Source organism: Nannospalax galili, unplaced genomic scaffold (assembly GCF_000622305.1).
Source record: "Nannospalax galili isolate Female #2095 unplaced genomic scaffold, S.galili_v1.0 scaffold229, whole genome shotgun sequence".
NCBI classification, from domain to species: Eukaryota; Metazoa; Chordata; class Mammalia; order Rodentia; family Spalacidae; genus Nannospalax; species Nannospalax galili.
In genome coordinates this window covers 3,672,939-3,685,933 of record NW_008360328.1, presented here as the reverse complement: position 1 = coordinate 3,685,933, position 12,995 = coordinate 3,672,939, and the positions used below count along the sequence as shown (strand labels likewise).

Below are 12,995 nucleotides of genomic sequence, written 5' to 3'. Positions count from 1 at the left end.
GTGTGTGTGTGTGTGTGTGTGTGTGTGTGTGTGTGTGTGTGTATTCAGGTGTACAAGCACATGAGAGTGTGCATGCAGTTTGTGTGGGCATGTGGAGACCAGAGGACAACCTTGGGCTGTCTTTTCTCAGACATCGACCACTCAGGGTCTCTCACTGACCTGGAGCTTGCCAAGGAAGCTAAACTGACTGGCCGGCCAGCCCCGGGAATTCATCTGTCTCTACTACCCCAGAGCTGGTATTGCAGACATGCACCATCACGCTTGGCTTTTAAAAAATATATTTATTTTTATTTTATGTGTATGAGTATATTTCCTGCATGCATGTAATTGCATCCACATCATGCAATACCCACAGGGGTCAGAAGAGGTTGTCTGATCCCCAGGACCTGGAGTTACAGACAGTTGTTAGCTGCCATGTGGGTGCTGGGAACTGAACCCAGGTCCTCTGCAAGAGCAGCCAGAGCTCTTAACTACCGAATCATTTCTCCGGCTTCCCACCTGGCTTTTTTATATGAATTCTGAAGCTTGAACTCAGGTCCTTGTTCTTCCTATCCCCCCTGCTATCCTATCCCCCCATCTTCCTAGCCCCCCTGCTATCTTTTAAAAACAAGTGCCATATACTAAACATGTCTCTAAGTTCACAAGTTTGACTCAGCTTTCCCAGAACAGAAGCACACTACTCAAGTGACTTCCAGAAGTTAGGGTTTCAGATGTCTTCCTTAAAACTGTGTCAGCATAACTCTTGCATACACACACACACACACACACACACACACACACACACACGCACACACTACTGATGCTAGGAAGCAGCTATGTAAGCATCTCATTACTAACAGTGGGAAGGGAAAGTTGGTCTAGGGTCAGCCTTTTGCTTCAGATCATCAAAAGAGGGAATATTCCACACATGAGGAATGGAGACAATGCCTGAATTCATTGATTCTTTAAAGTTACTTCATCTCTTCTTTCTTGCTCTGTCTTTAGATAAATTACCTTTTTTGAAAGTAGAGATTTAGGAACAGTGGTGTTGGGAAGCTTTTGTCCTAAAAAAATTGAGTAAAAGTAAATATGACTTAAGAACACATCTTTCTGGTTTCTGAGTTAACTATTCTCAGTGTGAGAAGGAATGATGGAGGGGGGTGTGCCTTGTGCTCATCCAAGGGGTTTAATTACCAAAGTGCCTAAGAAAAGGAATAAGAAGGCATTTTAACTCACTTCAAATTCTTAAAATGATTTGAACATCATGAAAAAGCAGTTCTATAGTCTGACCCCAGGGGACGGAATTCCTGCCAGGCTCCAGGGCTCTGGCCTATTCTGGGCTATCCAGGGCTATCCAGGGCTATCAGCGGCAGTGGTGTCTGAAACATCAAATACCTCATCTTGTTTTCTCTTGTTCCTTCTCTGCTGAGACTCCACAACTTGCTTCTCTGCTCCATTTGCTTTTACTTTCTGTCTCCCTCCCTCTCTCCCTCCTGCCCCCTTCTTCCCTCTCTCCCTCCCTCTTTCTCTATCCCTCCCCTTCTCTCTCCCTTCTCTTTCTCCCTCTCTCACCTCCCCTTCACCCCTCCCCTTTCTTTCTCCTCCTTCTTTCTCTCTCTCTCTCTCTCTCTCTTTCCTTCCTTCCTTCCCTTCTTATTTTCTTTCCTGTTATTATTGGCATTTTGTTTCTGTCCCTTCATTGATTGGTTAAAAAGTGATGGTTATTCCTCCTATTTAGGAATTAAGAGCCATTGCAGGCTGGGTGTCCTGTTACGCACCTGTAATCCCAGCACTCTGGAGGTGGAAGTGGATAGATGACGAGTTGAAGGCCAGCCTGAGCTATACGGTGAGACACTAGGGTTGTAGCTCAGTGGTAGTATATGTAAGACCCTGGATTTGCTCTCCAGAATCACACGAACACACACAAAGCCATTGGGTTTGGTGTATATGTGGCTTCATTTCCTGCCACTACTGCCTTAATAATTCATCTTCCTATTAACAAATCACGTGGAGATACAAACACATGTAGAAAGTGTCTTATGTCCCTATCTGTACTTCGCTTGTAAGGAAATGAAAGAACAAAGAGGAAAAAAAGAGGGAGGGATAGAAAAGAGGAAAAAGGAGCCTCCCTGCCTTCCCCTGAATTCCTTTGCACATTTCCTTCTTTTGCTCTCTAGTACCTAAGAGGGGGAAAGAGTAAGCACCCACAGACCTATGCTCTTTTCTTTGCTCTCCCAAGGTCAGCATCACTCACTGTCTCCCTGCTCTTCCCCTCATGACAACCACTTTGATTCATGAAGAGGCACTTTGATTGGACTGTCTGTCAAAATGACCACGGAGAGCTACTAGACCCCACCCAGACCTTTCATTCAGTGCATCTGGATGAGAGACCAGGGTTGGCATTTCTCACAGGTTGTCTTGCTGTTGCTGCAGGCACAGGCAGGACACGCTGAGAACCACTGCTCTAATTCCACACCATCATTCCATCTGCCCTCAAAGTTTCTTCCATAGCATAAGCGAGTGCTGTTCCTTTAAACTTCTCCAATAGCCCCGATTTCCAAGATTCCTGGTGTTACTGTTTGTTGAGACAGTCTCACTACATACTCAGGCCAGACTTGAACTCACAACAATCCTGCCTCAGCCTCCCAAGTACTGAGATTACAGACATGCGTCATCAGTGTCAGATTCCAGAATTCTTAAACATCAGTCATCAACAGTTCTCTGAGCTGTTTCCAACCTTATGTTTATAAATTTAAAATTTTTAAATTTACTGTTATTTATTGTGTATGAATGTCTTGCCTGCATGTATGTAAGTGCACCCATGTCCTGCAAGGCCAACAGATGCCAAAAGAAGGCATCAGATCCCTTGGAGCCAGAGTTATCCATTGTCGTTAGCCACCATGTGGGCCCTGGGAATTGAACTCGGGTCCTCTGGAAGAGGAGTCAGTGGTCTTAACTACTGAGCCATCTCTCCAGTCCCCAGCCAACCTTATGTTTAGCTGGATCTCTAGAAGCAGATATGAATCTGTGGCTGATTGTGATGTTAAAAAAGAACAGCTCCTTACATTCCCCATGAGCGACTTCTCCTAAAAGGTCAGAAAGAGTCCTTATCCAGCATCCTTTCTGTATAACATACACAGGATATTCTCTGATCTTGATGAAGGAAGGAGGCACTGAGCAGCCAACATGAAGACCTGCAGGACCAGACTTGGGGTCAGCTCTTCTCACTCTTAGTTCAAGTCCTTCTCAGAGTTTTTGTAAAATTGTTAATTGTCAGGTCAGTAAATGGAGGTACATTGCTTCTATCTCTGTAATACTTTCAAAATAGAAACCCGACAGTTGGGGGTTGGCTTAGTGGATAAAGTGCATACCCAGCAAGTGAGGACCAGCATTCAGATTTCCAGTACCCCATTAAAAGTCAGATGGGTGTGGCTGCCCCCCTACCCAACTCCCAGCATTGTCTAAGGCAGAGGCATTGGGACTGCTCAAGCTAAGGAAGCCAGCTAGGATAGTGAGAACAGCTAGCGCTGGGTTCAGTGAGAGACTTTGCCACATTAAATAAAGTGGAGAGTGATTAAGAAAGACATCCCTTGTCAACGTCTGGCCTCCACAAACACTCCCACACATATGCATGTGCACTTGTATACAGGCATGCCCATACACATGCAAACACACATGACCACCACACACATACATAAAAATAAATAAACAAATAATTAAAAAAATTTAAAAGGTAGAAAGTGCTTAATTTTGAGTCCAACTTGCTTTTGGTTGTGCATATAAAACTAAGCCCAGTTTAGACTCCCACTCAAAAACAATAGAAAAATTTTTTAAAGTTTTCCCCTGACTTTGATTTCATTAACTGTAAGAAATGTCTGTTAATTATGACCATACCATTAACTTTCAGTTTACTAAATGCATTAATCAGGTAAAGTTCGTCCCTAGATTTTCAGCTCCAGTAGTAAAATAGCTTTCTGCCTTACTCTACAAATGTGTGATACCATTTTTTCATTTTTTTCTAAATTTACTATTCGTAATGATCATTAAGGAATTTGCATACTAGGATCCGAGATTTTTTTATGGACATGTTTCCAAAACTGAACACAAGAAAGTTTCGAGGGAAAGAAACTCCTCACAGGCAGTTTTTATTACTTTCTTACCTGTTGTCAGACCTCCAGTGTTTGGCCTCACTTTGTGATATCTCATCTTGTCTTCCCATCGTGACAAAGAAAAATGAGTAGTCTAGTAACATCTGAAACCATAAGGCTGGAATAGATAATGTTTAAGGGTTCTGTTATTTGGCCGCCAAACCACTGTTGCTAAGGGAAAGGCTTTGACTATTTCACTGACACACAAATTACCATCAGCAAGGTATGAGAAGGAATTTCATTTATTATTACCAAGGAAATAAATAACACCCATAAACTGAATGTCTTTCATCCAAATTAGGCTAACCAAATCAATCATTAGAATACATTACATCCAATTAAATACTAATCTTCTATGTATATAACCACTTACTTGCTTGCCCAAAGCAATGTAATGCTTTATACTAAACCAACTTAAGCATGTAAGGTGTTTTGATCAAATCCATGCCCACTCCCTCCCCTCCAACCCTCCCATATCTCCCCATCACTTTTTTCTGATTACTTTATGTACTCTTTCTTTTTGTAAAATGGGGCTTTTTGCTACTTTAACAGTCCCCCTCTGAAGAAGTAGCCCTAAAATCTTTTAAGGATTAGATACAAGCTCCCAAATACTTTTGACATTTTTGGCCTTTGGAACAGAGTATGTTGCTAACAGACCCAAGGACATTTTCACTTTTAGCTGAAACTGGCTACGTTTTTGGGGGGTCTTTTTACCCTAACTGCCTAGCCAATTCCTACATCCTATTCTTATCACGCCATCCTCTGAAGGGGTTACCCAAATTGCCAATAGGGAATAGGGACGCCGACCACTTTCTTCTTCCATGCTGAACAGGGACACAGGGTGAGGCAATTGGAGTACCCCTTCAGTGGGTCTATCTAAGACTCCCAAATTGCATAACTCTTGTCTCTAAGAGGAAAAGAAAGTCCTTGAATCATGAATAGAAGCTTTGAAGGAGAAGTAAAAGCAAGAGTAATTAGCATTACAAGTTCTAGACAGGGAACTAGAAAAAAGTCAGAACAGGGCAATTTTCAAATGTTCATATGAGAGTCCTTTGGGGTTTCTTGACAAGGGCTTCCAAAAGCATCCCTCTATTGGGTTCTTGTTCATTTTTTCTTTTGTCTTCCAAGGCTGGACTAGTTGGCTGGGAAGAGTGGCTGGATACTCAGGTGAGGGTCCAGTGACCCTGCTTGGCACTCCTTTAATGATTCAATATTTTTAAAAATACATAGCACGCCTTTAATCCCAGCACTGGGGAAGCAGAGGCAGGTAGATCTCTGTGAGTTCAAGGCCAGCCTGGTCTACATAGTGAGTTCAGGTCAGCTAGGACTACAGGGAGACCCTGACTCAAAAAGATTAAAAAAAAAAATACACAGCCAGTTGCAGTGACTCATACCTGTAATCCTCCCATTCATGAGCTTGAGGCAGGAGAAAAACCATGAGTTTAAGGCCAGCTTGAGCAACATAATGAGGTCCTGTCTCAACAAAATGAAACAGAACAGAACAAAACACAACCCCACCTGAATAAAAGAACAAAAGACACCTATCAACCCAAAATGTTAATTTTTTGAGACACTGTCACCCAAGGTGGAACACAGAAACCTTCTTTAGGACTTTAGAGAAGAGGGGTTATAGCCTGTGAAGTATCAAATGTTCACCTGAGTTGCAGGTGTCAAATGACTCTCCTCTTTGACCCCGTACCTCAAATGCTAAAAAATTAAAAATAAAAAAATTTAGAAAGGTCATGCAAAAGCAAGTTATGGAAATGGAAATCGGTCATCTTTTGTAACAGAGCTATTTGGTCTCCATTTCCAACCCTGCTAGGATGTTTTGCTTCAGTCTTCACTGAGTAAGCAATCCTTCTTTCCAGCTGAAAACATTTGTTGCCTTTGCTTATAAACTTGCATCAGCAAAAGCTTACTTTTAAAGTTGTACCAAGTTCTGAATCTTAGCATGTGTGTGTGTGTGTGTGTGTGTGTGTGTGTGTTGTATATATGAATGTGCCACAGTACATGAGTAGAGGCCAGAGAGAGAGAGAGAGAGAGAGAGAGAGAGAGAGAGAGAGAGAGCGCAACTTGGGGTCAAGGCATTGCTGACCTGTTCTCTGATTGGCCAATTTGTTTTTGGTCCCAAAGCCATCAGTAAGAACCCATTCACAGCAGCACATGGTGGGTGAGACAACCGTGCTTGCACTAAGTAGATCTCTCACACTCTCTTCATTTGGTATGTAGCTTATAATTTCTTTCTTTCTTTTTTTTTTTTCTTTCTTTTTTCTTCTGGCTAAACATCTAACCATGTGAAGTTCCATGAATACTTAAAGAGCCAATGCCCTGAATATGGTATATTTTAATTGTTTAATCAATGCACGTGACTCCTTTGTGTAAAATGTTTGCACACACAGCAATTTTGGGTCAGGCTGGGAACTATTTATTGTCAGCCAACAGAGGCTTTCACACAACTGTGAAGCTGGATGAGATTGCCCCTTGGGTCTCCCAGTCCTTAGTCAGTGCCTCTGCCCAGCCCTCAGCTCTCTCAGGTGTCCTTCCTTTAGGGCCTCAGGGTTTCTCTTGGTACCTAATAAAGAATAACTGATGGAGTAATTCTTCTTTGAGATATTATTTAATAAGGTGGGTTCCTCCCATGGGTATTAGTGCTTTAATAAAGGAGTATAGACTGAAAGACTTGACAGCTCAGAGAAGGATTCTCCAAAGACAGATCTTTTGACAGCAGAAGACACACGGTGAAAGGGAGAACCTGGCTAACTCACTTCTATTTGTTTTTGTTTCTTAACACCATTTATCTTGGAGAAAGAGTTAAGTAGATAACTCTCATATTTTATACTCAATGTATCTGCTCTCGTCCCCTCTTTGTTCTCAGAAATCTGTACTCAGCACTAACCCGTTTCTTCTATCTGCCTTCAAGTCCAAATCCACTGACATTTTAACACATAGGCAGGAGCTGAAGCGATGCAGAGGACCTGTATTCAGTTCCCAGCACCCACATGGTGGCTAACAATCACCTATAACTTCAGTTCCAGGGGATCTGAACACCTTCTTCTGGCCTCTGCAGTTGCACACATGGGTGCACTTACATATATGTAGGCACAACACTCATACACGTAATAAAAATAAATTAATAAATTAAAAGCACAGGTGCCCCAAACAAACAGAAGTTGTCTCTGCTGTCGGCATCATCATGGTACTGTGCCAGGAAAGGTAGACAAGTTCATTCAATCAGATGGAGGGAATTCAGGACAGGTTGCTTCTTTGAAACATACCTGAAGTCTCATGGGAGCCTAGGACAGCACTCTGTAAACACTTTTCTTTGAAAATGAAATTGTTAAGGTACTGTCTCTGAAGTCTTGATGTACCATCTCTGTCTCCTTTTTCAAATCTTAATATATTAACCCCCAAGAAAGAACCATATGAACCATCTATACAACTCCACCTGCCTTCTCCTTCCTTAAGAACAACCTTCTGCCACTCTAGCACATGGCCAACGGTGTTTATAAATAGAATCTAGGCAGAGCCAAAGACATAGAGACTTCAGTCTTCCCTCTCATCTTTGATCCCATCTAACCTTATTCATTTGACTTCTCTCACCCCACACATCTGATAGGCAGTGGTGTCACATCGCTCAGGACTTGGATACATACATCTCTTGTTCTCCTGTAAGGCACAGCAGGATTTTCTTTTAGTTAGAACTCTTTGCTTCAAGTCTAATCACAGAAAGCTTAACTGCAAAATAAAAAAAAGTCACAGTTAAAGGTTTAAAGGATTTATTTGCCATATCCAGGATGGAGACTGATGGTATCCTCAACATTTCCTTTCTGCCTGGGCTTTTTTTTTTTCTACATACTCAGGTTTATTATTTATTCATTGAGCTATTTTCCCCCTGAGTCTTATCTCTCTCCTCCTCTATAACATTCTTCTCAAAACTATCCTTCTTATTGTCTGTCTCCATTTTTTTTTTTTTGACATACACTTAAAATTATTAGCACAGATGCCAGGGCTCTGCTCATCAGCACACAGTCCTAGGAACTGATTGCAGAGGAAGATGTCGTTAACAGTCACTCTGTTCAGTCCCCTACCATCAAGCCCTGGTGCTGCTCATGAACAACTGCTACCATCATTTCAAATCTGAATTGAAACATCAATTCCCCAAGGAAGCCTCTGACCTGCCCCCAATTAGATCTTGTTCCTTTGTTTGTGTTCTCATAACTTGCTGCAATGTGTTTCTTTCTACCACTCATGGTTTGTAATCATATATTTGGACTGGGATTTGATAAATGCATGTCTCATCTATAGGTCTGTGGATTCCAGGGGGACAAATAAGGGTCCTTTATTCACTCCTGCCTCACTCTGCTAGGTCTTAGTTCATTGCTGGCTCATAGTACGTGTTGATAAGTGCTAATTCAAACTCATTAATATTGACACTAACCTTTATGGTCATCTTAGCCATTATTATAAAGTCTGCCTACAGATAATCATATAAATTTACTTTTTCATACCTTTCTTCTTTCATAAATTTTTTTTACTCCACACAGCTGTCAAACAAACAGCAAATATGTATCACATGATATTATGTTTAAACTCCTTTCTAAGGAAATGAGAGTGGAGTGAGAGAGATAGCTCTGGATAAAAATGTTTGCCATACAAGCCTGACAACCTGAATTTGATCCTTGGAGCCCATGGCAGAAGGAGAGAACCAACTCCCAAAAACTGTCCTCTGACTGCCACACGCTTGCCTCTCAAAGTAGCACGTGTGCCTGCACTGTCACCAACATAACTCATACATATACACACAGTAATCATAATAATAATGATGATAATAATAAATTAATAATTTTTCAGTATTTTTGAGACAGGGTGTCCCTGTAGCCCCATCTGGCCTAGAACTCACTATGTAGACCAGGCTGGCCTGGATCTCACAGAGATTTGCCTGCCTCTGCCTCCCCAGTGCTGGGATTAAAGGCATGTGCCTCCAGGCCTGGCTAAATTAATAAAATTCTAAATGAAAGAAACCAAGAATGAAACAGTTAAGAAGACAGCACGTGATTTGAATTCAAAGCAGATGCTGTCTCCCACTCAGGAGAACTGGAGATGGCGTACAGCATGGGGGATGGGGAATTCACAGAAGAATTCTGTACTGAGACTTGAAGGTTACCAAGAACTTGGACAGGTGGAGGCAGAGAGTAACAGTGTTCCCTCTAGAGTGCCCTGAGCATGTGACTTGACAGGGAGGCAGTGTGGAAAGGAAAAGGTGAAAGCAGAGCCTGGACGAAGGTGGATTTGGGCCAGTGCACTCATTGCTGGCCTGTAAAAAGAGTGATTGCATCTGAATTATAAGTGTGAAAGATTCGTTTAGCCTTCCTAAGTTTCTGCAGGAAGTTATCCACTGTGCTGATCATGGTGACCCCATCATGTCTCCATCCCTATTTCTGTTGAAATCCAGTATGTTCAGAGTGGCATATTTGTCAGCATCTGTGTGGAGCCCAGAGTTCAGCTTCAGGGTTGTTCTTCAGGGTAGTCAACCTTGTTTTTTGAGACAGAGTCTCATGCTGGACTATATAGCTCATTGATTCGGCTAGGTCAGGGAGTCTCAGGGATCCACCTGTCTTTGCCACACCAGCACTGCGATTACATGTGTGTATCACCATATCTGCTTTTTAGTATGGGTTTAGAGGTTTGAACTTAAGTCTTCATGTTTATATTGAGCTTGAGAGCTATCTTCTAGCCCCTCCCCATCTCTTAGCATCCCAGAGCAGAGGCTCTAACCTCTGCTGCCCTGTCCTGGCCTCAGCTATTGAGTCTCCTTGAATCCCATCACCTCCTCAGAGACTGGGCTTCATGTCTGCATGGCTGCTATTGACACTTAATCTTGGTCTCTTGAAATAAATACACAGCTCATCACAAGTGTTTGGGGTTGAATCACCATACTTTTATTTTCAGATGAGATCAATAAGACTCCTAGGAGACAGACTAGATTTCCAAATTTCACATTTTTCTGTCAGAAGTTCATTATCTTTCTTACCCTTAAAAGAATGAGTATAAACCACAGCAGTAAAAATGTGCTAAGTTCTTGCTCTTTGCCCACATTCCAAGTGCTTTTGTGTATGTGTGTGTATGTGCACCTATATGTGTGTGTGCATGTATGTAGTGTTTGCACATGTATGTGTTCAGGTGTGAAGAATGCCTACATGCTTGAATGGGAGGCCAGCTGAGGAGGATATGAGGACTCTCTATCACTCTCCATCTTAGTTTTTGAGACAGGGTCTCTCACTGAACTAGAAACCCATTGTTTTGGCAAGGCCTGCTAGCCAGCAAGTCCCCAGAATCTACCTACCTTCACCACCCAAAGCTGGAGTTACAGACACACTTGGCCATGCCCAGTTTTTATGTTGGTACTGGGGACTTGAATGCAGATCACTTTCACAGCAAGTGCTTTTACCAATTGAACTACATCCCCAGCCCTACAAGTCCTTTTTTAAAAGAATTATTTATTGTTTTTATTTTATGTGTCTGAGTATATTGCCTGTATGTAAGTGTACCTGTATTGTGCAGTGCCCATGGAGGACAGAAGAGGGCATCAGATTCCCCTGGAACTGAAGTTACGGATGGTTGTTAGCCACCATATGGGTGCTGGGAATTGAACATGTCCTCTGCAAGAGCAGCCAGTGCTCTTAACCACTGAGGCATCTCTTTAGCCCCCATGAGTCCTTTTGTATGATCAAATAGTTCTATGACCACAAACAATTGTGAGGCAAAATTATTTTTATGCCCCAGTTTACAGATGAGAAAACTGTGACATAAAAGTTTAAATAGTGTGCCTTGTCATTCAGCCATTAAGCAGCAGGATCTGCATAGGCTCCCCGGCAGTCTGACTAGAACCTGAGCCACACTGCTATGTGACAGCCTCCTAAGCTAGGGGTTATGTATATAGAATTCTCCTAATTCACTGTCTGATAGGTGCTAAATGCTCAATAGCTATCCAAATATCGCTTCTGTCTTTGATCTCAACTAGTACTGTGTGTATCAATTTGCCATCTGTGATTTGTTTGCCCAATGGCCAAATGAAGGAGATGATATTATACTATACATTGATTGATTGATGTTAGACTGCTGTGCGTCTATGTTTGGTCCCTCAACTGCTGCAACCCTATGGTTCTAAACTCTCCCTCCGATCTGGAGATCTGGTTTCCACTTCTTTGTTCTAGTTAGTTACAGACGGCATTTGCTTGTCTGTGCCTACAACCTTCATAGCAGGTCCAGGAAGTGACTTTCCTGGGAATGAGCCTTCCATATACTTCTAGTTCCTCTACCAACACTTCAGGAGCTTCCAAAGACTCAGGAAAAATCTTTAGGAATAGCAATGCCCACAGAGGTTAGAGGAGGTTGTCGGATCCCCTGGACCTGGAGTTCTGGGTGGTTAGCCACCATGTAGGCACTGGGAATAGACCCTGTGTCCTCTACAAAAGCAGCCAGTGCTCTTAACCACTGAAGTATCTCTCCAGTCTTGAAAGAGGTTGAATTTTAAAAGCAAAGATAAATAGCTATTTTAGACTTACTATGTTGTATGAGGCACTATGAATTCTCACACGTGTGTGTCACAGCAATCTAACAAAGCGTTTTCTCTTGGGCCTGGGGAGACAGCTTAGTTCATGGAGCACTTGCCTTGTAAGTACAAGACCCTGAGTTCCCTCCCCCAAATCCAGATAAAAAATCCAAGTGTGGCAACACAGGTTTATAATCCCAGTGCTAAGGGGACAGAGACAGGCAGGTCCCTGGGACTCCTTGGCCAGTTAGCCTATCATATGAGGAAAATCCAGGCCAGAGAGAAAGACTGTCTCTAGAGAAACAAGCAAACAAGATGGATGGTGTTTGAAGAACAACACCTAAGGCTGTCTCTCCTCTAGTCTACACACAAACACACACAGATATGTTCACAAACTCACACACATGTGAACATGTATGTACACAAGCATATACATACAAAGACGTGTCTTTGAATTTATGGAAGAGAAATCACCCAGGAAGGTAAACTTGTCCACAGTGACAAGGCATAGAACAACCACAGTATGAACACACGTGTGTGATTTCAACACTCGTCCTTTTGATTAGCAATTATTGTCTCTACTATGAGTCACTCATGCTGTCAGGCCTTGAGGATGTGCCAAAGCAGCAATATGTCCATGACCACTGTCTGAAGAAAGCTCATGTTACTGCAGGAACTGACACATGATCAGTGAAAACACCGAGGGGGATAAAAGACATGATCCATTTGCTCCTCTGTGTTCCAAAGGTAGCAAACAATAAAAACATTGCTTTAGAAATATGTAGACATAGATATATAAATATATGTAGATATACATAGATCTCACTGAATGAAGCAATGATTCCTCTCCCTTTATCTTTTTTCCTTATCTTTTTTACTATCAGCTGTTAAGGAGTTTATTTGAACCACTGAGGGTTTAATGGCATGTGAAGCACCATGCTGTCTAGTGCTACAAATGTCAAAACTATGAACAGGTATGGCCTTAGACCAATAGAAGCTTAGGCAGAACTGTTGATTGATTATCATCTTGCAAGATATGGGATAGAAAATTCTGGAAGAAGCATGTGAGACGGTCGGTTTCAATCCACTGAACTCCCTCTGCATAAATGGTCAGGGAAACCTAGGTAGCGGGGACAGTGCTCTGGCAGTGGCAGCAGCGGCAGGCTGTGGGCTGTGAGGACTTTGTGCCCTGGTCTTGTTTACAATTTGTCTGAGGCTTCTTGAGCTCAGCCCAGCCAGATGGACTCTTCCTCTCAAATATCAGACCTGATCTTTTCAAATAAAACAGTACAAAGCACATTAAAAGCTTTGATCCA

At 42.3% G+C, this 12,995-nt stretch overlaps 1 long non-coding RNA gene across 18 annotated transcripts in view; it reads right to left on the bottom strand.

The window, feature by feature from the left end:
* Window positions 1-12,995, bottom strand: part of LOC108490329 — a 72,797-nt gene that overhangs the window by 23,750 nt on the left and 36,052 nt on the right. For 14 of the 18 annotated variants that reach the window (XR_003848293.1, XR_003848299.1, XR_003848296.1 and 11 more), the window contains 2 exons: window positions 7,728-7,862; window positions 4,140-4,245 (listed from right to left, as the gene is read on the bottom strand). This is a non-coding gene — a long non-coding RNA (uncharacterized LOC108490329). Of the gene's footprint in view, window positions 1-4,139; window positions 4,246-7,402; window positions 7,448-7,704; window positions 7,863-12,995 lie in introns of all 18 variants that reach the window. The other 4 variants (XR_003848307.1, XR_003848306.1, XR_003848304.1 and 1 more) reach the window with 4 other exon arrangements.